This window comes from Macaca nemestrina, chromosome 2 (genome assembly GCF_043159975.1).
Source record: "Macaca nemestrina isolate mMacNem1 chromosome 2, mMacNem.hap1, whole genome shotgun sequence".
Taxonomy (NCBI): Eukaryota; Metazoa; Chordata; class Mammalia; order Primates; family Cercopithecidae; genus Macaca; species Macaca nemestrina.
Genome location: NC_092126.1, coordinates 86,721,829 through 86,743,297, shown reverse-complemented (window position 1 = coordinate 86,743,297; position 21,469 = coordinate 86,721,829). Strand labels below are relative to the sequence as shown.

Genomic DNA, 21,469 nt, shown 5'->3' with positions numbered 1-21,469 from the left:
AATTACAAAGTATTAATTTCTCTAAAAGATAAGTCAAATGGATAAGATATAACTAATATTCCTCAAAATCTAAATGGGTCAATCAAAGTACTCAAATTTTGGAGGATTAGTCACATGAGTTTGAAATAATTTCCCCCCTTGCCATTCCATATATATTAAATTAAAAATTTTTATACCTGATGCTGACAAAGATAAGTTTGAAGCACTGATATTGTGTCATTATACAATCTTTTTTGAAAGCATATCAACTTTCATGTGAATGTCTTTTATCTTTTGATTGGTAATCCCAACCATAGGTATGTATCCTAAGGAAACAATCCAACAAGAAATAACTATATTCCCAAAGATGTTCATTAAACTATTATATTGAGGAAAAAATAGAAATAAACTAAATGTCAAACAAAAGGGGAATGGCTGTGTACATTATCATGCATCAACCCAGTGGCATTTTGTGCAGTCATTAAAAATGATAGATATAAAAGACTATATAGCAACGTGGAATAATTTTACAATTTAATGAAGAGTGAAATAAGCTGTAATATTTTATATATACTATGATTAAATGATAGAAAATATGAATGAAAGCTGAAAATAACATGAAGTAAACTTAAAAAGAACATACATTAAGATAATGTTAGTTTTGTTCAGTGTATACATTTTTTACTTTCTATTTAATACATAATATTTTTAATGAGGAGTTTATATGTTAATGCTTTAGAATAATTTTTCAAATTTATTTTTCAGTGATTTAAATTTATCCAACAGGCATAACTGCCTGGTACAACCCAGTGTATTTGTATTGAGTAAGTTGATTTAAACAAGGGGCAACACCTTGCTACTTCTAAAACTTCAGGTCCTTAATACGTCATGCTTCAATCCAGAAGATGAGATGTAAGCAAATGCGTGCTACTGCTACCACTTGGGAGCTGAAGATTAATCACAGGGATATAAATACAGTTATTGATAAGGTGCCAAATGGAAAACTTTACCTCAATCCATTGAACATGTTGAGTATTCTTATATTTAAAACGCTTTGGTAGGCTCAAAGAGATGCTCTAGGGGCTCATAATCTACTCATCTAGACAGATACACAAGCAGTCAGTAACAGGATATGGTGATAGGACTAGTATAGTGACACAAAAGTACTATGGATGTATAGGAAAATAATGTGTCCCTCCAGTAGCAACCTTCAGAATACTCCCAGTTCCATGGTAATCTCAAAAAATTCTGCAATGTGTACCAGGCTTAGCATATGCTATTAATGTTATAACAGATCATACTTTACATACTGGCGCTCGATTACACTAACCATAGCTGTTGTTAATCTCATTGGTGTCTTCACATTGTCACTTCTTTTTACCTCTTACCCATTTGCCATTCTTATCTTCACACCCTTTCTCTTCAATCTAGAGTCTATCAGCCATTATTTTAACAAACTCTCAGGCTTAATAATCCTCTTACTTGCACCTTGTGCTCACCTTGTAAAACATGTACTCTAAATTTCATTCTTTCCCATTTATTAATACTTCTTTTATTTTATGTATCTTTAATATTTACCTGTTTCTTGGATTATTCCTGTCATTCTTTAACATGCCTGGTGTTTCTCATCAAACAAAGTCACCTCTTGCTATCCCACTTTTTCCTTTAGCTATTGCTCTATCTATTTCTCTTTATAATCTGTTCTTCTGGGAGAGTTATCTACATTGCTAAAAAAAGCCCTCCACAGTTCTTGTTTCACCATTCACTCCTCAATTTACTCTAATGTGACTTAATCCCCCTTCCCATTACTTGCCTCCTTTGTCCTTAGTATATCAATGAAACAGTTCCAGACAAGATCACCAATGTCCTCAGTTGCTCATTAATATAGATATTTTATTCATTCTTGATTCATTTTTTCTTTTTTTGAGACAGAATCTTACTCTGTCACCCAGGCTGGAGTGTGGTGGCATGATATTGGCTCGCTGCAACCTCTGTCTCCAGGGTTCAAGTGATTCTTGTGCCTCTGCCTCCCAAGTAGGTGGGATTACAGACGTCTGCCACCACAAGTGACTAATTTTTTTTTTTTTTTTAATTAGAGATGTGGTTTCACCATATTGACCAGTATGCTCTCGAACTTCTGACCTCAAGTGGTTCACCTGCCTACGCCTCTCAAAGTGCTGGGATTACAGGCATGAGCCACCATGCCTGGCCTCATTTTACTCAGTTCTCAGGAATATTTGACAAAGGTTGACCACTGCTTTCTTGAATGCTTTTCTTCCCTTGGCTTTAATGACATTACATTCTTTTGATTTTTCTTCCTCCTGACTGCTACTTTTGGTCCTTATTAATTGACTGTACCATGTGGACCCGCTCCTTAAATACTGAAGTCTCTCAATTCTAGATGTTAAGCCCCCTTAACTTTCTTTGTATGTTTTTATAGGTATTTCCATGAACATTCATGACTTCATTTGCCAGTTTCTTTAATTTTATCTATGTACTCAACATCTGCACTTGGATCTTCACATATCTTGCAAACTTAGCATGCCCATAACTAAACTAAAAATGTCCCTCCTAAACTGCTCTTTCTCTGTATTATTCATCCAGTGATTACACCAATATATAATTATATAATCACTTATCTCCCATCCAATCTATCACAAGTAAAGACAGAGCCAATGCCAAAGGAGGCAGAAGGGAAGAGACATTTGGTCCTTAGTGGCATTGTCTGATGAAGGCTTAAATGAAGTCAGACTGATGCTAGACATTACTATTCCCTGAATCAATAAAAACCATTTATTTGTTCCTTGTAAAACAATGTAGTCATGACCTATTATCTTTTCCTTATCTCTCATAAACATTGACATAATTGATATTTTCTCTTCCCTTGGCTTCAAGGCAATTCTCTCCTGGTTTTCCTGTTGTTACCTTGCCTCTCCCTACTACTCTACTGCCATTCTCATTCCCCTTCAAGCCACAAAATGTTGACATTCCTCTAAGGTTGCTACTCAGCATTCTCTCCTTTTCTCATTTGATGTTTTCTCCCAAAGTGATCTCATCCATGCTCACAGATTCAATTATCATCTAGTCACAACTGATTCATACAGTTATATCTCTAGGCCATAATACTCTTTTGAGTTCCAAAGTTGTTTAACCAACTGCCTACTTTACATCTCATCTTAGGTATCTTACATGCATCTCCAACTTAACATGGTCCAATCTGAATGCATGATTTTCCTTCCCTTGCTCTCCCAGAGTTTGGGCTTTGTCCATAATTTTTTTTCTACGTCAATAAATAGCACCACTAGACTTCCAGGAACACAAACCAGCTTGTTGAAGTCATCCTTGGAACCTCTGTCTTCTAATATAAAGATTGTTAATTCCTCCTTAAAATCTTCAGTGATGGCCGGGCGCGGTGGCTCAAGCCTGTAATCCCAGCACTTTGGGAGGCCGAGACGGGTGGATCACGAGGTCAGGAGATCGAGACCATCCTGGCTAACACGGTGAACCCCCGTCTCTACTAAAAAGTACAAAAAACTAGCCGGGCGAGGTGGCGGGCGCCTGTAGTCTCAGCTACTCGGGAGGCTGAGGCAGGAGAATGGCGTAAACCCGGGAGGCGGAGCTTGCAGTGAGCTGAGATCCGGCCACTGCACTCCAGCCTGGGCGACAGACCGAGACACCGTCTCAAAAAACAAACAAACAAACAAAAACAAACAAACAAACAAAAAAAACTTCAGTGACTACCAATTTCTTCGGGGCTTAAGACACTTCTTAATGTATTATACATGATCCTGCAGATTCCAATTTCTACCTGTTTTGTCAACTCAGATAAAGCTCCCCTTCACTTTTTGTACTCTACCTACCGTTACACTTGTCTTTTGTCTACCCTTCACCATGATCCTTCACATATTACAGAGTTTATGTACGTGCCCTTCCCCCATCTCCACTCTCATTTAAGACATGCTTCCCCCTCCTATTTGCTTAACTGCCATCTGGTCATATTACAGATTTCAACTGAAATGTTGCTTTCTCAGAGAAACCTTTTCTGACCTACTTGGAAATGTCAAATATTCCTATCATAGGTTCACATAGGATGAATATCTTCTATTGTAGCATTTGTCACAGTTGCAATAGTGTGTGTGTGTATGTGTGTTTGTGTGTGTATTGTTTTTCCTCCACTTCAGTAGTCTGTAAACTCTTTTATAAAGGAAGTACTTTGACTATTTGCTCACAATTCTGTCTGCCATACTTAGCATTGTGCCTGGCACATGGTAGGCATTCATATTTGTAAAATGAAATAATGCATGAAAAATGAATGAGTAAATTTTTTTTCTGTAGTGCTTAAAAGGTTGAGTGTGAACCTAGATACAAGTCAGTGAAGTGAAAATATGCAAACTGAGTAAATTGGCAAGTGGCTAAAAATATCAAATTATTAAGAGGTTAGAAAAGTATCTATGAGGAAAGATGGATAGACCTGCCAATGTTTGCTTGAGGAAATGACAGCTAAGAAACATGAAAGGTCATAGACTCCTTAAGGGCAGATACCAGGGAAAGAATCATTGGCTTGTAGAATCATGCTCTTCAATACAGCTGAGAAAAACAAAATGAAATAAAGACAATCAGAGAAATAAGCTCATGGTAAGACACATTTATTCATGGTAGTTAATCAGCAAAAATAATAACTAGAACTTGTAAACACTGAGGGGAAAAATGCTGATTGAGAACCAGAAAATCTGGGTTTCAGTTCCAGCTCTACTATTACCTCCAGCTTGATTGGTCAAATCACTAAAATATGCTGACCCACATCTTCATCAGTACATTGTCTGTAATTGCTCCAAAATTCTGATCCTGGTACTCCAAAAGAGTTTTACATGCAATTAGGCTATTAGCTACCCAAAACTAGGGACCATAGTACATTCATTGTTGTGCTCCCCAGGGTCTAGAACGGAATCTTGTGGAATCTCATACTTAGCTAGTCTGTGTTGTTAAGCCTGTAGAATAATTTATCCTATAGCCAATACTTAAGAATACCTTGGGTCAATAAATATCTTATAAGGGTATATGCAAAATTTTGTGGTGTAGTTTAAATGGGCATTTTTCAGGAAAGGAGGAGAGCAATACATTTTGCAATATAGTTGAATAACACAATAAAAACCCGAATGTAGAGTTGTGGAATATTTATGTTATCTTCACAACTCCAATTGTATAGAGCGCATATCACTCAGCTGGAATTACTCTGATTTATAACCACCTAGCCCACTTTGTATAGTAAATAAATAGTCAGTTAGTAAGTGTATATTGCAGATCTACCAACGCTGTATTAGGTGCTGAGGATACAGCAATGGTAATCAGATTTAGAAACATTAGTGAACAAGATATATGACTGCCCTCAAGAAACTTCATTTCTAGTGGACAGAAACTAAATAATCTCACACATGAGAAAATCAATCCTACAATAACATGAACAAAAAATGCCACCAAAAATATGATAAAGGACAATTAATGGAGCAAGAAAATGATAGTGTGGGAGGGAGTTGGTAGGGTGTTCAGTGAAGACCTGGGCATTCTTGGTCTGAGTAAAAAATGCACTACAAGAGGAATTGGAAAGTATTATCTCAAGATAATATCTCACATAGGCCATGCAATCTTGGGTAATGTCACATGCTCTGTCTGAATCTTAATTTTCTCATCTTTTAAAAGAGATTCTATACTCATCTTTATATACTTCAAAGAACTATTACACTTTGAAGTTTTAGTATTAAGGTATTCACTTTCCTTGAAAATCAATTGCATTTTTGTTCTGTGATCAATATTATCTTTTGGTTTGCACAGCACCAAACTGTCAACTTTTTCTGATATAATAATTCTTGTCTTGTCATTCTCTCCTTCCCAGAGCTCCCTTCCCCAATCAACCACCCTTCATTGATCGGAAAGGGAGGTGGAAGATAGGAGTGAAGGGCAACGAGGAGAGATCTGGAAGAGATCCCCAGTGTTGAGACTACCCAAAAACACCCAGGTAAACTCACTCCCTATTTTCCCTGAACCCCCAAATTGGTGATACATAAACTAGATTGCCTTTAGCCCAAGGCATCCAAGAAGAGACAATTAATTTACCTAAAGACAGCTGTAAGCATAAATGTGCACATCTTACTATAGTGGTTCCAATCCATTTCCATGATGCTGACACCGCCACAGACCCCAGCCCTAGAAACATGTGAACACAATTAAGCCAATTTTCTCTCTGTCTCTAGACTGGTGGGTCCTTGGGTCATTACTATATTTTGAACTCATTGAACCTAGTAATAAATATTTAGGGTGGCATGTGAGAAAAGGGTTATTGGCTCTTGAATCAAAATAAGACTTGAAAGCCTAATATTTATGATTTATGACTCATGGCTTTACTTCTAGTTTCATCCATCTAGGAAATAAGACAATAAGACTATAAAATCAAATATATGCTTTCAATTATAAAGACGATATGCTGGGACTGACAAAACAGAAAATAGGGCTCACTGTAAGGAGTATTGTAAAGCAAAACATTCCTATCTTTGCCAACATATGTAACAAATTCTTCAAACTTAAAAGACTCATGAAGGAATCTTAAAGCTTTCTTTGAAGCCCCCCCCCGAAAGTAATCACTTCTTCCTTTTAATCATTCAAATATTTTATTCATATGTTTCTAAAAAGCTGTTCTACCTCTTCCCACCTTAAATCACAAATTTTTAAAAAACATATTTTAGTTCTCTACTAGACTAAAATACTAAAGGTCAGCATTTGTGACTGTTTTACCTTTACTTTTTTTTCCTCTTTGGAGACTTGTATATAGTAAGTGCTTAATAATTGTTTGTCAGATGAATGAATGAGTCGAAGTTCAAGGACTTATTTAAGTAAATGTGTGTTATGAAAATACCAATGTAATATGAAGAGTCCTAAAATAAATGTTTCTTAAGCAATGTTGAAAAAACATGTATGAGAATTTCCTTTTTCAAAAGTTCAATTACTACTCCAGAATACCAAAACCTTTTTTCTTTTTTTTTTTTTTGGAATGAAGTAAATCTTTCATCAAATACCCTCCTAAAACAGTTTTATCTTTCAACCTTCTTAATCCTAAATGCACAATAAGACTTTTATTAACTCTAATTGCTCTTTGATCAGACTTTTGATTATTTATCCTGAGGCTACATTGTAGATTTCAAGTTGTTCTGCACAGTTGTAATTACCATATGTTTTCATTAATCTAATTCTGTTAGCTGGCTGTTTACTGAGCGGTCTTAGTGTCAATCAATTATCCTGCTAGCCCATGCATCAAAGCAATTACAACAGGGTTTAGTTCTCAAGGTGTAGTCATTAGGGTATTTTATTACATATTTTCAGCCTATTAGGGTGTAACCAGAAAAACACAAATAGTATACTTTTGAATGTGGTTTTATAAGTAATAATAAGCAAAAAACTACTGGGGACTCATCTATGTAGCCAACATTATTACTATCAAATTATTTGGGTCTTGGAAAATATCATTAAATACTTTAAAAATGAAGCCATATAGATCTAAGTAAATGAAAATATAATCAATTTAATTAGACATTTCTTTCAAATGCACTGGAAACCAGATTCTCTAGATACCAAAGAATTTGTCTTTTACCAGGCTACTATATTTGATATGGCTTCCTAGCATTATTTCTCAAAGAAACATTTAAAGTGTTTCCAAAAAACAAAAAACAAAATTTTATTCCCCCAAAATTTGTTATCATATATTTATTTGAAACTCCTACAGAACTTGACTAATTCAATATGCATTTCCCTGCACACATTACTTTGCTTCTTGGTTTATTCTTCCTCCTTTCCTCCATTTCTTTCATCAAAGTAGCCTTATGCTGCTGAAGATGGTGCAGAAAAAGGAAAAGACAACAGGACTCCCGGATGGGCAGGCTTGTGGCAAGGGACTAAAACAAAGAGTCTTGGCTACTAAGGGGTAAATTGTCACAAAGTACATACAGACTAATCAGAACTACCATTGTCTTATATGTATACTTAGAAATTTATTCCATTTTTCCACAATGATAATACACATTTGTTAATTATTATTTCTTTTTTTTTTTTTTTTTTTTTTTGAGACGGAGTCTCGCTTTGTGGTCCAGGCTGGAGTGCAGTGGCCGGATCTCAGCTCACTGCAAGCTCCGCCTCCCGGGTTTACGCCATTCTCCTGCCTCAGCCTCCCGAGTAGCTGGGACTACAGGCACCCGCCACCTCGCCCGGCTAGTTTTTTTTTGTATTTTTTAGTAGAGACGGGGTTTCACCGTGTTAGCCAGGATGGTCTCGATCTCCTGACCTCGTGATCCGCCAGTCTCGGCCTCCCAAAGTGCTGGGATTACAGGCTTGAGCCACCGCGCCCGGCCTAATTATTATTTCAATATGGTAGAGATTCTAAAGACTTCCAGCACATTGAGTAATATAGACTTTACAAAAATACTATGAGTATGTTATTGCTAGGTATCCTCATTTTACAGATGAAGAAACTGAGACAAGGAGAGGTTAAATATTAGTAATTTGCAAAAGACCATAAGTGGCAGTGCTGTGATTTAAACATAGAACGTGTGCTTTAAATCACTAAACTCTTACAGTGGTTCTTAGACTCTACAGTGTGCAGGAGAATCATCAGGAGGGCTTGTTAAAATACAGATTGTTGGGCTCCACCCCTAGAGTTTCTGATTCAAGAAGTCTGGTTGAGACTTAAGGAGTTGGATTTATAACAATTTCGCAGGGGATGTCTGAGGACCACACTTTGAGCACCACTACTCTGTTTCATTCTAAACCTCTCTCAATTTTTAATCTTCCAATCTAATCACTGCCTCACCAGGACTGTTAACTCACAGAAGGGAAGCTCATCAATTCCCAGAAAAAATAAGGCTCATCAAGTCAAATTTCTCCTCATTTATTTCTGTTCTTTTAGCTGTTTGCTCCAACGAAATTTTATCATTATCTTTTCTCATTTTTATCGCTTTCTCTTCTACATTTGTGAAAGTTTGCTATTCAAGGTCAGTTTTCCTAAATGTGGATTCTATCCACTCACACTTCTTTGGGACCTTACTGAACCAAATGTACCAGAATGCCAAATAAGTGTGATTTGTATATTATTAAAATTTAACTGTATTTCTACGTTCTTCTGCACCTTTGCATTTATTCTACCACCACTGTAGAGCTCTAAGCAGTCTCGTGACTTTTCTGGTCATTTGCAGGTAGTAGAAAAACCGAATCACTTTAAATTACGTATAATAAATCATAAAGTAGTAAGCCAGTCCTAAAGAATAATCAAAACTCTAAACTTTTCTCCAAGCTGATGCTTCTGCTGCAAGCAAGCAGGTTTCCTGCCTTCAGGAAGGGGAATGTGGTAGTCTCACTTTTTTACTCTCTGCTCTCCCATTAGGAAAAGAAAGGTGGGATACTCTTACTTTGTTAATGTTCTTTTTAAGTTAAGAGGCTTGATGCCCCGTAGTCCTGTTATATGCTTAAAACTGGCTCTTTCTTGGTGGCGCCTTCTGTGGGCTCTTCAGAAGCTGCTCCTCAGCTGGGTACTTTCCACTGAACTCCCATGCTGTGAACTGCACTTGTGTACTCCTGGTTTCCTGGAGCCCACTCCCCATAGTCTTCTTTATCTCATTACTGTCCTAAGCAGTCCACTTGCACAAGAGTCAGAATGACTGTATAACAGTTTTCAGTTGTAGTCCCTATCTGGTTCAAAGGTAATCCTTACATATCCTTGGCCCTGACACATTCTGGAAAGTCACTTACTTTTTATATGTGCACAAGTCTTGGCTTTTTGGTATGAGTTAGGCACCAGCCCCTTATGGCTTGTGACTGCAAGGAACCCATGTCATGGTCCCGTGGAAGCCCAAGAAACTTAAATCAACAATTCAGTCATCTCAGTGGTTTGATGCCTTACTTTAGCATTTCATATATACTGTTTCTCAGTGTTTGGGGGAAAATTTTTAACTAAAATTTCTATTACAAAATTATTCCCCATTTTCTTGTGTACATATCCTCCTTAATCAACTCTTTTCCTGCATGCAATGTGATAATATGCTCAAATTAAAACTAAAAAGTCCTTAAGCTCTCCTCTCAGTATCATCATCATCATCATCATCATCATCATCTCTCTCCTTTTCAGACAAATCTCTAGACTCTCCATTTCTTCTTGTCTCAATCACTTCCTATTCCACTGAAACTCGATTTTCCCTTTTCCTCTCTGAACACTGACAGTGACTTCCAGTGACTCCTTCTTGTGAATATTTTCTAGCATTATCAAAACTGACATCTCATTGGCAATCAGTATGATAAACAATTTATTTCCTGGAAATCTTTCTTTGACTTTTGTAACACCATTTTCTCTTATATCCCTTTATGATTTCCTCTCATTCAGGGATTTTATTTTCTTTTTCCACATCATTTTCAAATAATAGTGAATGCACGCAGTTTTTCACCTTTGACATCTTCTTGTCTATCTCCTCTATGTAGGCAGTTTCGTCATTCACTCATGGTTTCGTCTGATACCTCATTTGCTAATAGCTCACAAACTAGCATGGATTCCATTGGATTTGCACTTTCGGTTTCAAATTGAACATGTCTAAAATACCAAAATCCAAACCCATTCTTCTTCCTACATTTCTAGTGAATTCTCCAGTAGCACTCTACTCCTCCAATACTGCCAGTATTCAGTCTTCAAGTCCACTTTTTAAGAAGTGGAAGTAGCAGCCAGAATCAGCAGCAACAGCTACTCTTTACTGCACAATAACGACGTACCAGGCGGGTATTTTGCAGATAAGAACACTCAGGTTTAGAGGTTAAATAACATGCTCAAGTCACATAACTCCTAGTAGACAAGGCCTAGATTTATTTTTTTTTATTTTTTTATTTATTTATTTATTTTTTTTTTTTGAGACGGAGTCTCGCTCTGTCGCCCAGGCTGGAGTGCAGTGGCCGGATCTCAGCTCACTACAAGCTCCGCCTCCCGGGTTTTACGCCATTCTCCTGCCTCAGCCTCCCGAGTAGCTGGGACTACAGGCGCCGGCCACCTCGCCCGGCTGGGTTTTTTTTTTTTTTTGTACTTTTTAGTAGAGACGGGGTTTCACCGGGTTAGCCAGGATGGTCTCGACCTCCTGACCTCGTGATCCGCCCGTCTCGGCCTCCCAAAGTGCTGGGATTACAGGCTTGAGCCACCGCGCCCGGCCGACAAGGCCTAGATTTAAACCCAGGTTTAGGCAGGTCCTTTTAGCTGCTATGCTATACTATGTTCTTCTAATAGCTCTGGAATCTACCCCCTCTATAAATCCTCAAGCTTTAATTAACGCCTTAACACTTTGGATAAAATCCAACTTTTCTTTATTGTAAGCAAAGTCCTTCATTATCTGGCTTCCACATCCTTTCCTACTTAATCTCCTCCTACCTGCCCATAAAACATCTGGACTGCAGCCACACTGAACTTCTTGCATTTGGATTCAATACTCCTTAAATTGCCATTCCTTCTAGTTAAAATGCCCTTCACCTGATTAACAACTAAATGGCCTTCGGGACTCAGGCCAATGAGGTGATTGTCCTCTGTTTTCACAATGCACCCTGTACATGTTCTCTCACTGCATTTATCACAAAATATTTCTAGTCTTTACTAATGTTTACCTGTTTCACTCTCCACTAAACAAATGCTTTGTTAGTCTTTAGCAACAAGGACTGTGGTTATCACATCATAGGTGCACAATAGACTAAAGGACTTGTTTAAATAGTTTTGTATTGGGAAAATAGCAACCTTAATTTTATTCCTTTAGATGTTAAAATATATGAAAGTAGTTAAAAAAGAAACGGTAACTATCAGAAATGCAACACTTGATATGCACATACTTAATGCATATCAAGTGCATATAAGTGAACTAGTATACAGTTCACTTAAAAATATTACAGTTATATAATAAAAATAGGCAATTAAAGGTTATATTTATTTTGTGGTTAGATCTTTTTTTTTTTTTTTTTTTTTTTTTAAGCCCAAATATCTTCTCCATACAGAACTCTGAGATTTCAAATAAATTAGTGGGCAATTACTTGGAATGAGTCAAAACTCTTTTTTTGTAGCAATTTTAATTCTACATAGAGGCACCTTTCTATATGAAAGTAGTGACAATAAAAATCAAGTTGCCAGATTTTCATAATAAATGTAAGTTCTGCCATAGATTTATATTAGATTTAAAGAATATGGATCGCTTTCAACAGCATGGAATATTGGCATTCCAGATAGTCATCACAGAATCCAGCCCTGAACTGACTATAACTTAATCCTGAAACAAGCTCACGTAAGTCAAGGATATTTGAGATAGACTTCTCAATGGGCAGGCTAAACCTTGCTCTAGTTTTATATATGTTGTCAATGTATTAATTTAGCATCTAAATTACCTAAATTCTGGATAGTGCCCACTATATTTGCTAGTGATATTTAATTTGTAGTGTTTATGGATGGGTAAATGTAGGAATATTAAAATAATTTTTCTTTTTCCTATAAAATACCTAGCTAATTATGTTACTTTAAAACCCTTTGTAGAAATTTATATGATGGATTTTATTTAGAATTTAGTACTAGGAAAAATCTGTTTCTCCAAATGAACTGGCATGCATTCCTTTATCAAATAATTAAAATCATATCACGTGGCATATTGTCCTTATGGCCCTGACTGAAGGAAAATCAAAATATCTTATAATTTATTTCTGGTTCCTTTTGTTTGGGTCACATTTTGATGTTGAACTCATCCTTAAATCTTTTTTTAGACAATAAGTAAAATATAAAAATAAACAAAATAAAATAATTTTATCAACAAATTAAAAGTAACAAAAAATATTTTTAAATCTTCTTGCATATTCTTTTCTCATCTAAATAACAAACTGGTAATGTTAAAGATGATTTTTAGGCCAGGCGCGGTGGCTCATCCCTGTAATCTCAGCACTTTGGGAGGCTGAGGTGGGCGGATCATTTGAGGTCAGGAGTTTGAGACTAGTTTGGCCAACATGGTAAAACCCCGTCTCTAGTAAAACTACAAAAGTTAGCTAGGTATGGTGGCATGCATCTGTAATCTCAACTACTCAGGAAGCTGAGACAGAAGAATTATATTAACCTGGGAGGTGGACGTTGCAGTGAGCTGAGATTGCACCACTGCACTCCAGCCTGGGTGACAGAGGAAGATTCCATCTCAAAAAATATATATATATGATTTTCAGTAATTGTGGGATGTTAGAGAATGTGAACACATCAAACTTTATTCTGTGATAATTTTCCAGAAGTCTTAGGACTCAATAAAGCATTCATTGTATATATTCTTGCTATAAAGTTTTTTTTTCTGATTAACACACTTAATTATAAGCCTCATCCAGTATTTCTGTCAAAAAAGCAAAAATTGTCATTGACTCATTTTTTAGAACTGCTAAATGTTCTATAGGACTATAATTGGTTGAGGGATAGATATAGATATAGAAATAAATATAGATTCAGATATATCCCATAATCAGTTGTTTTTAAAATTAGGTTGAATTATTTCTGAAAAGCAAAACTCCAGTAATCAAATAGCTTGTATGGAAGATAAAATAATAGTTCAAAATTAAGTCATTATTTAAAATATTCCTTTTCTATAGGGTGAAAAGATGTTCTTCATAGTAACTAAACAAGAACAGGTGTTATGGACTTGAGAAATATGTCAATCATAAGATCTATTCTAAATCTCTACAATTCAAAAACTCCATGATGTTTTCAAGGATTGTAGAATTCTTAAAATGAAATTTTATACCTTATTGTAACTTAGAAAAGAAAAACACACAAGTCTGAACCACACAACCTTTCAGGGATAAAGTTCAAAACTACAGCAAACTCTAGAGAGTAGCATTTGAATTATATGTTACTGGAACATGCATCAGCTACCATCAAAGCTCAAAGGCCCTGAATCCAGTTTGCTTAATGGGATAAAATTAAACTTGAATATGTTCTAATCAACTTTACTGGTTTGGGAAGCCTTCATGCTAGGGCTAAGCTTTATGTCAAATTTCTAAAAAAGACAAATGAAATATATAAAGAAATGGCAGTGAGGATAAAGCACATAACATGTGTTCACTGGATCTCTTATTTGTTTCTTGGCTCCTGTGAAAGTAAAGGCTCATTGAACTGATAAGTTCATAGACAGAATAAAGCAAAAGGAAACAGGATGAAATGCATTTCAGAAGGATTGAGAATCACAGTAAACCTTGAAAATAAGAAGTTAGAATTACAGAGAGCATGCCAAAGAAAACAGAAACTAACTAAACATTTCTGAGAAGCTAAATTATATAGCAATGTGAAAATGTAAAGAGAGGTTACAGGATAGTTTGGGGTAACTTAGGAGTGAAAAATCACTTGTGAGGACCCTAAGGGACAGATTTTGACAAGAATTCTTTTGTAGTAGAAATATTAGTTGTGTTCAAATCAATGCAATAAAGACCTAGCTACATCTATTTCAAAAGGAAAGCATGCCATTATACATCTCTATACAGCTACCTTATTATAGTTCAAGCAAAAGTCCTAGAGTTTGCATAGCACAGTCACTAGAAGGCAGCCACACAAGTTCTGATTGCTGTGCACCAGCATGGTCTGTTTGCTGCTACCACTGTCCTCCAGTCTGAAGTTACGCCACATTGCTTAAAGGCCTTAGAGTACTTCTTTTGCCTACTGTGCTTACAGTCACTCCATTTCAGCAAGTCTATCAGCTGCTTCGCCACCCTGCTGATATCCATCTTCCACACACGTCTAGCCCAGTAAATCTGAATTTCAGTGAGCTTGACTTCCATGCTGATGTCCTGGGATCCCGCTGTTGTTGACCTTGTCTTACCATTAGATGTTAAGTATGACTCGTAGGCAAAGTTGGTGAAACTGTACCAGAAACTATATGAATTTTTTTCAGATTTTAGTCTCCAATTCATCTACTAAAGATATTTGAACACTGTCATCGTTTATAGACCTTTCTCTCTGAATAAACATAAAAACTTAGTTCATGTCATAGGGTGTACACTGACCTTGCAAAATACATCCTGGTTCAGCAAACCACTTTCAGTTTGGGGATTTTACCAAGGTCTGTTACCAAGAGTGCGATGCACTACAATGATGCTATTTTAAGAAAAAAAAAATGTCTATTTTTATATAATGCTTTATTCACTTTGGCATTTCTAAATATATCAAATTATCAAGGTTGATACTGCTGATTAAGCAAGCATCACAACTTATCAAGTTCACTTATCACTAAGTCTGGCTATGCATGGCAGATGGAGTCTGTAAGAAATGGTAGGTGCTTTCAATGACTAGCTGGGGCATCTGAATATTCTTAGACTGATATCTACAGTTTTCCATATTGTTTTATGCAATTAAAAAATAGATGGCAGAAATAATTCATGCACTTTCTTAGTTTATTGTTCAATTATCTTTATGTCCTTTGTTAGATGACACAGTAACATGTTTCAAATGCTAGCCCCTTCGAGATGGACCTTCTACTTCAAAATAGTATTTCAAATCAAAACAAAAGCAAATCTCTCTTGGCATCTTTAGATTAGTTACATGTTAGATTCTTTTTGGGCTTAGGAAAACACGTCACCATTTGTAAGAGGAGTAAGAGGAGTGTGCTGAAGTAAGCTTTGAAAGGCAGAGCTGTGGACTTTTACTGGGCAAATATTTAATATTAAACATGGAAAGGAGAGATTTTAGGCAACTGGTCATTGGCTCTATTGTTACAGAAAGGATAATAAACCAAATTATTATGGAAATAATACTTATTTTGAATATCAGTTGGTGATAACCAAAGTTAAAATCTTTCATTATTATAAAGAAGGCAAGGTAAATACCAATGAGCTATACAAAATTTAGACATTCCCAAAATACGAACAAGCCTAATTAAAAAATAGATATTTGTACTGATAACACCTGCCCCACAAAATGTACACATAAAATGTATACACACACAAAATTTACACATAATGTACATTATGCATATAATATAAAATATATATATTTATATACTGAAAAATTATATTTTACAATGTTAGTATTGATAGAATATAAACGTACTATAGCAAAACATGTCCTTTTTTCTCTTTAGCTGTTTAGCTCTTAGCTCCTTTAGTGTGGCAAATGCACGTTTATTTCAGAGAAAGATAAGTATTTGTGTTCAACAGATGTCTTAAAAATTTGGATACTGAATAAAAGATCCTGAAAAAGAGAAAATCCAGTCTAGAAAATTCTCTGCCAATTGTGGAACACTTTTACTCTTGAGACGATAATAAATGTTTTAGGAATGGACCAGCACGTTGGGTGGTTCACATCTGTAATCCTATCACTTTGGGAAGCCGAGGCAGGTGGATCAGGGAGGTCACGAGTTCAAGACCATTCTGGCCAGCATGGTGAAACCCTGTCTCTACTGAAAAGAAAACAAACAAAAAACCGGGGTCTGGTGGCACACATCCGTAATCCCAGCTACTAGGGAGACTGAAGCATGAGAATCTCTTGAACCTGGGAGGCGGAGCCTGCAGTGAGCCAAGATCACACTACTGCACTCCAGCCTGGGTGATGAAGTGAGAATCTGTCTCAAATAATACTACTACTAATAATAATATTAATAATAAATATTCTAAGGGAAAAAAAGGAAGACAAAACAAAACCTTGCTTTGTGGTTAAACAAGTTTGGAAAACATGGATTCACCAAGATAATTGGAATTCTTAGATGTCTTTAGGTCTTCTACTCTGTAGGATTATTTAGATCTTTAACTTTGCATTGTAATTTTCAAGTAGGGGTAGGAGAGGATACAGTGAAAGTATGGCAAAATTTGACCACAGACTTCTTTATTCAAAAAATACCTATAAGCAACTTGGGAATCAAAATTTGGAAAGCAATGACTCAAATATAAACCAAATTTCAGAATACCACTATTCAGAATTATACTGCATAGCTACTTATGACTGTGAATATTTTTACTCAAAACAGCCTTGAAGGTCTCATATTTGAACAGCTACCACAAAATTCCAAATTTCCTTACTTATCCATGTGATTTCCAATCCCATCCTCATGTACTCATACCTGAAAATGTTTATTTTCCATGCTTGTTTTTCAAGAATATTGGCATACAGTTTCAAAAATATGATCGTTATTTAGATTTGAGAACATATACATATAAAACTATCATGCAAAATCAAACTGCCGTACATCTACCATTTTTAATCCACTTTGGAAGAACCATTATTAAAAATTAAAAGTCCAAATTACAGTTGATTCATACAGATTTCAGGAGTAGGGCAAGTTTAGAAAGCAAGAAAAATTAGTTTTTCTAGTCCTCACCTCAATAAAAGGTGAATTCAATACTCAGGATGCTGTTAAGAAATGCTTTGATATTCTACCACCAGAAAGTATAAACTTGAGTCTGTGTTTCCTGGTGTACCAGAAAGAACATTGAATTACAAATCAGAACAAAATTCCGGTCTTGCTTCTGTCCCTATGTAGTTATCCCACCCGAAGTAAGTCCTTCACTTTCCTGAATATGCACAAATATTACAGCTGGACATTGCCGTAGATAACCCTAAGGACTTTTCTATCACGGACATTGTGTAATTTCAGTATGGTAACAAGACTTTGTGTTGTCTCTCACCCCTCCACTCAGTGCCCTGCAGACGATAATCTGTGGCAGCCCTTCCAGGACAACTTGAGATTTATGCACTGGACTTCCTTCAAGCATCACTCTCCTATCATCTGTCTGCCCTATGTCTCAATCTTCTCTCTCTCTCCACACATAGATGTGTTTAAGTTTCTTTAATAAAAGTTTTCTCTCAATTCTAGCTACTGACCTTTTAACCTCTGCACACCCTGGCTTTTACACTTTCCATTCACTTCCTCACCTACCCACCTACCATTCACTCCTGTGCAGAGATAAATGTGTTGTAGTCTCTCTAATAAAACCATTTTCTTGATTTCTAGCTACCGACCTCTTAATCTCTGCACACCCTTGCTTTATAGAATTTCCATTCACTTCCTCACCTACCCACCTACCATTCACTCCTGAATACACCAGAAAACTGAATTCCAAGTGTGCCCACCTCTGTTCACCAGGAATGGGTGTCTGCAGCTGACTAATTGGTGAGCCAATTAGATACCTTTCAAGCTTCATCTTGCTTGACAACATAATTCAACATTTTCAGCTATTCTCTATCTCATATAATCTTTATTAGTTTTGATCATAACACCCTGTCCTAATTATACCATTATTTATCATTTTAATTGCTTTTTGAATATCCAAATTCCACAATCATACCCTTTGTCCTTTTTTCTTCTCAGTTCACAAAGCTCTTTTAAAATGTCTTATCCATACCTGAGACTTCAACTTATATCATATACTGATAATTTCCAAAGCTATAACTCAGTCAGACCTCTCTCCTGAATTCCAGATCCCTACATAGAAGGGGTAGGCAGTTTCTGGAAATTTCCCACTCATGTAAAATGTAACCTGTGAAGTGGAGTTTATGATTTTTATTTTCTTATGTGTTGTGCTTCGTCTTTCCATATCATCTAAGGCACATGTCTACTACTAAGGCAATTTTAAAACCTAAAACAAATGTTATTACAATATCTTAAAAGCTTTTTAATGAATCCTCTTTTCTGATTGCACCTTCCACCCAATCACTCAACCCCCTGGCGCCCATTGCTTTGTTATTGAAAACCATCCTATTTTCTCACCTCAGCTGCTTTAACTATAGAATTGATGTGATAATTCCCTCTTCCAGTTGTAGCACAAGTCAGATGAGATAATGCATTTTAAAGGCCTAGAACACAGCAAGAGCGAGAGTGTAATAAATGGTAGAATATTATTATTGTTGGAATTATTATTTTTATTACCAGTAAGATTATGAGGTTCCATAAATTGCAACTCGACCATAACTACCACTAACTTTATTTGCTATAGTAATAATAGTTTAGGATTGAACTTGATCTGATTTACTAAATTAGCATTTCTTCAACTGCTACATAGCAGTGAAAGAAGAGATTATAGACTAACTCAATATAAGAGATCCAGCTTAATTTTGAATTGCAGACAGATATGGTAACTGAGCATCAACTTTCAAAATTTTAATTAGAAAGCACCCTTAGGTTATTCTGTATCAGAAGGATAACTTTGTAGTTATTGAGTCAAATCCAAGAATGTATTTGTTAGTTAATGGAAATAACATGCCTTTATATTAATAGAGAATTTTCTAGCTTATTACATTGTAAATTCTTTATCCTTTCAGAACTTTAATTTGGGAACTAAATCTCCCATTCAAAATAATAAATGACAAATTTAGGAAATATTTGACTCAATGTAACATTTGTTTTAGAATTCACAACTATGTTCAAGAGTTTTTAGGTAAAATTAAGAAATACAATGTTCATGTTGAAAGCTTTGAATAAAATGTGACAGTCCATGATAGAGTATTTACCAAACACACATTTGGGGTAACTAAGCCCAGCTTGAAAAAGATGTTTGACCTAATACATTATATTATAGAAGAAAGAGTGAAATTCTCTCTTAATGGGGCTTTCAACTTAAGGTGATGTTTGTCAAAGACACTTCTTATTTAACTTCTTCCTAATATGACTTTCAAAATGTGTCTGAAAACACAGAAAATAATAAAATTCACCTAATATGCAGGCTAAGCTTAATTCACAAATTGCCAGACTGTGGAAGGAAATCCTGCCAACTTTTGATGAAGGCAGACTAAGAAATACATATACTTCGAATTTCACTTTGTTGTGTACTCTTTGTCTTGTGTTTGATTTTCAAAGACCAAATTAATTTTTTTAACTCTCTTCTCAGTAACAAAGGTCCATGAACTAAAAATAAGACTTTTCAAAACTGGACTTTTTTTTTTTTTCATCTCCTTAGCACTTTCTACTTAGAGACCAGAACAAAGTTAAGAAGCAGGAAGCAGAAAAGACAGCTTGAGGAAGAAGATATCCATGGGGGACAAATTAGCCCAGAGTTACTTTTGCGGGGAGAGCTGAGTAGGCAGGAGAGACCTCCCTGTTAAAGTTTAAGGTAGAATTGGTTGATAAAGCTTCTCTAACTTAGGGTAGCCTATGTGAGGTTATGTTATTCATTGATTATAATAAGAAAAAAGAGGAAGAATCATTAGAAGCTTGAATCCTAATATCTGACATTCAAGGTCTAACCTTCCTCATTTGCATAAGGGCACCCGTCCACATTTTTGATGTACTCTGAGTCTTCTATCTTGTCTTATGGTTTTTCTTTAAGACTACACAGAGTTATATCCACTTTATACTTAACACCTATATCTAATGTCCTTCACTAATTTCATCTTAAGTAGTTTACAAAAATGAACTAGTTACATATGCATATATTCCAATGAATATATGACTTCTTTATAATCTTTTCAAAAAATAATCCATATGCATAAACAGTATTTTCACAGCACTCTTAAATCAGCCCAGAGATGAAAGAAGAATCAAATTATAATACATTGTAATTAGTAAAGTTGTAAGTAAATTCAACATGTCCCCAAAACCAAGCTCTGCTAGATGTCCTCAGCGTATGTTCTGGGCACTGATTTTTTAAGGACCTCCTACAATTGTTTCTACCATTTTATTTTTCTGCCTTCATACAGAGCCAATAGGTCTAAAAGGAGAATAAAGCAAGAAGGAATGGGGCAGAAGGTCAACAGACTGGCTGGAAAAAACATATACTGTATATTTTATATTCTATACTTCATGTTTCTGAGGAAAGTAAATTATAAATAGGAAATAGCCAAAAAAAAAAAAACCCACAAAAAATTGGAAAGTAGATTATCACATTGGTTTACAAAACCAAATCTAAATGCTATTCATAAAACCACACCTAAAGAATGACTCACAAGAAAATTAAATGTAAAAAGACAGATAAAGACATATTACTCAAATTCAATGTGAAAACAGGGATCTCAAAAGTATAAATTTAAGTAGTATTTCAGACATTAATGTTGCATCATTGATAATCTGTGAAGTATATATTAAAGATAGATCAGACATAAACACTTGCAAAATGAATAATCTTGCATTTAAATATATAAAGATAAACCCTTTAGAACTTTCAGTGTAGATGGACAGAAATATTAGAGGACTGGGAAAAAAAAAACTTGTCTTCCTATCTATTTTAACTTAAATATGTAACAGACATTGTTACATAATTGTAACCCTCTACAAATATCTAAAACTTAAAAGAAAAAGAACTCCCCGAAGTTACACTGGAGTAAAGGAGAAACAAAAATTCCACTTAGATATTAGTAGAAAAATGACAGTGGGAATAATATATATCAAAAATTTTTAGAATGATCAAAGGTTTCATCAGAAATCAAAATTTTTATCTGCAAATGTTTTTCTTGTTAAGCAAAAAAACCTACAAATAAGTGAACTAACCAATCAATTCAAGAAAA

At 35.5% G+C, this 21,469-nt stretch overlaps 1 protein-coding gene across 16 annotated transcripts in view; it reads right to left on the bottom strand.

Annotated features, from left to right (window-relative positions):
• Positions 1-21,469, bottom strand: part of LOC105490003 (neuroligin 1) — a 926,407-nt gene that overhangs the window by 313,236 nt on the left and 591,702 nt on the right. The window lies entirely within an intron of this gene.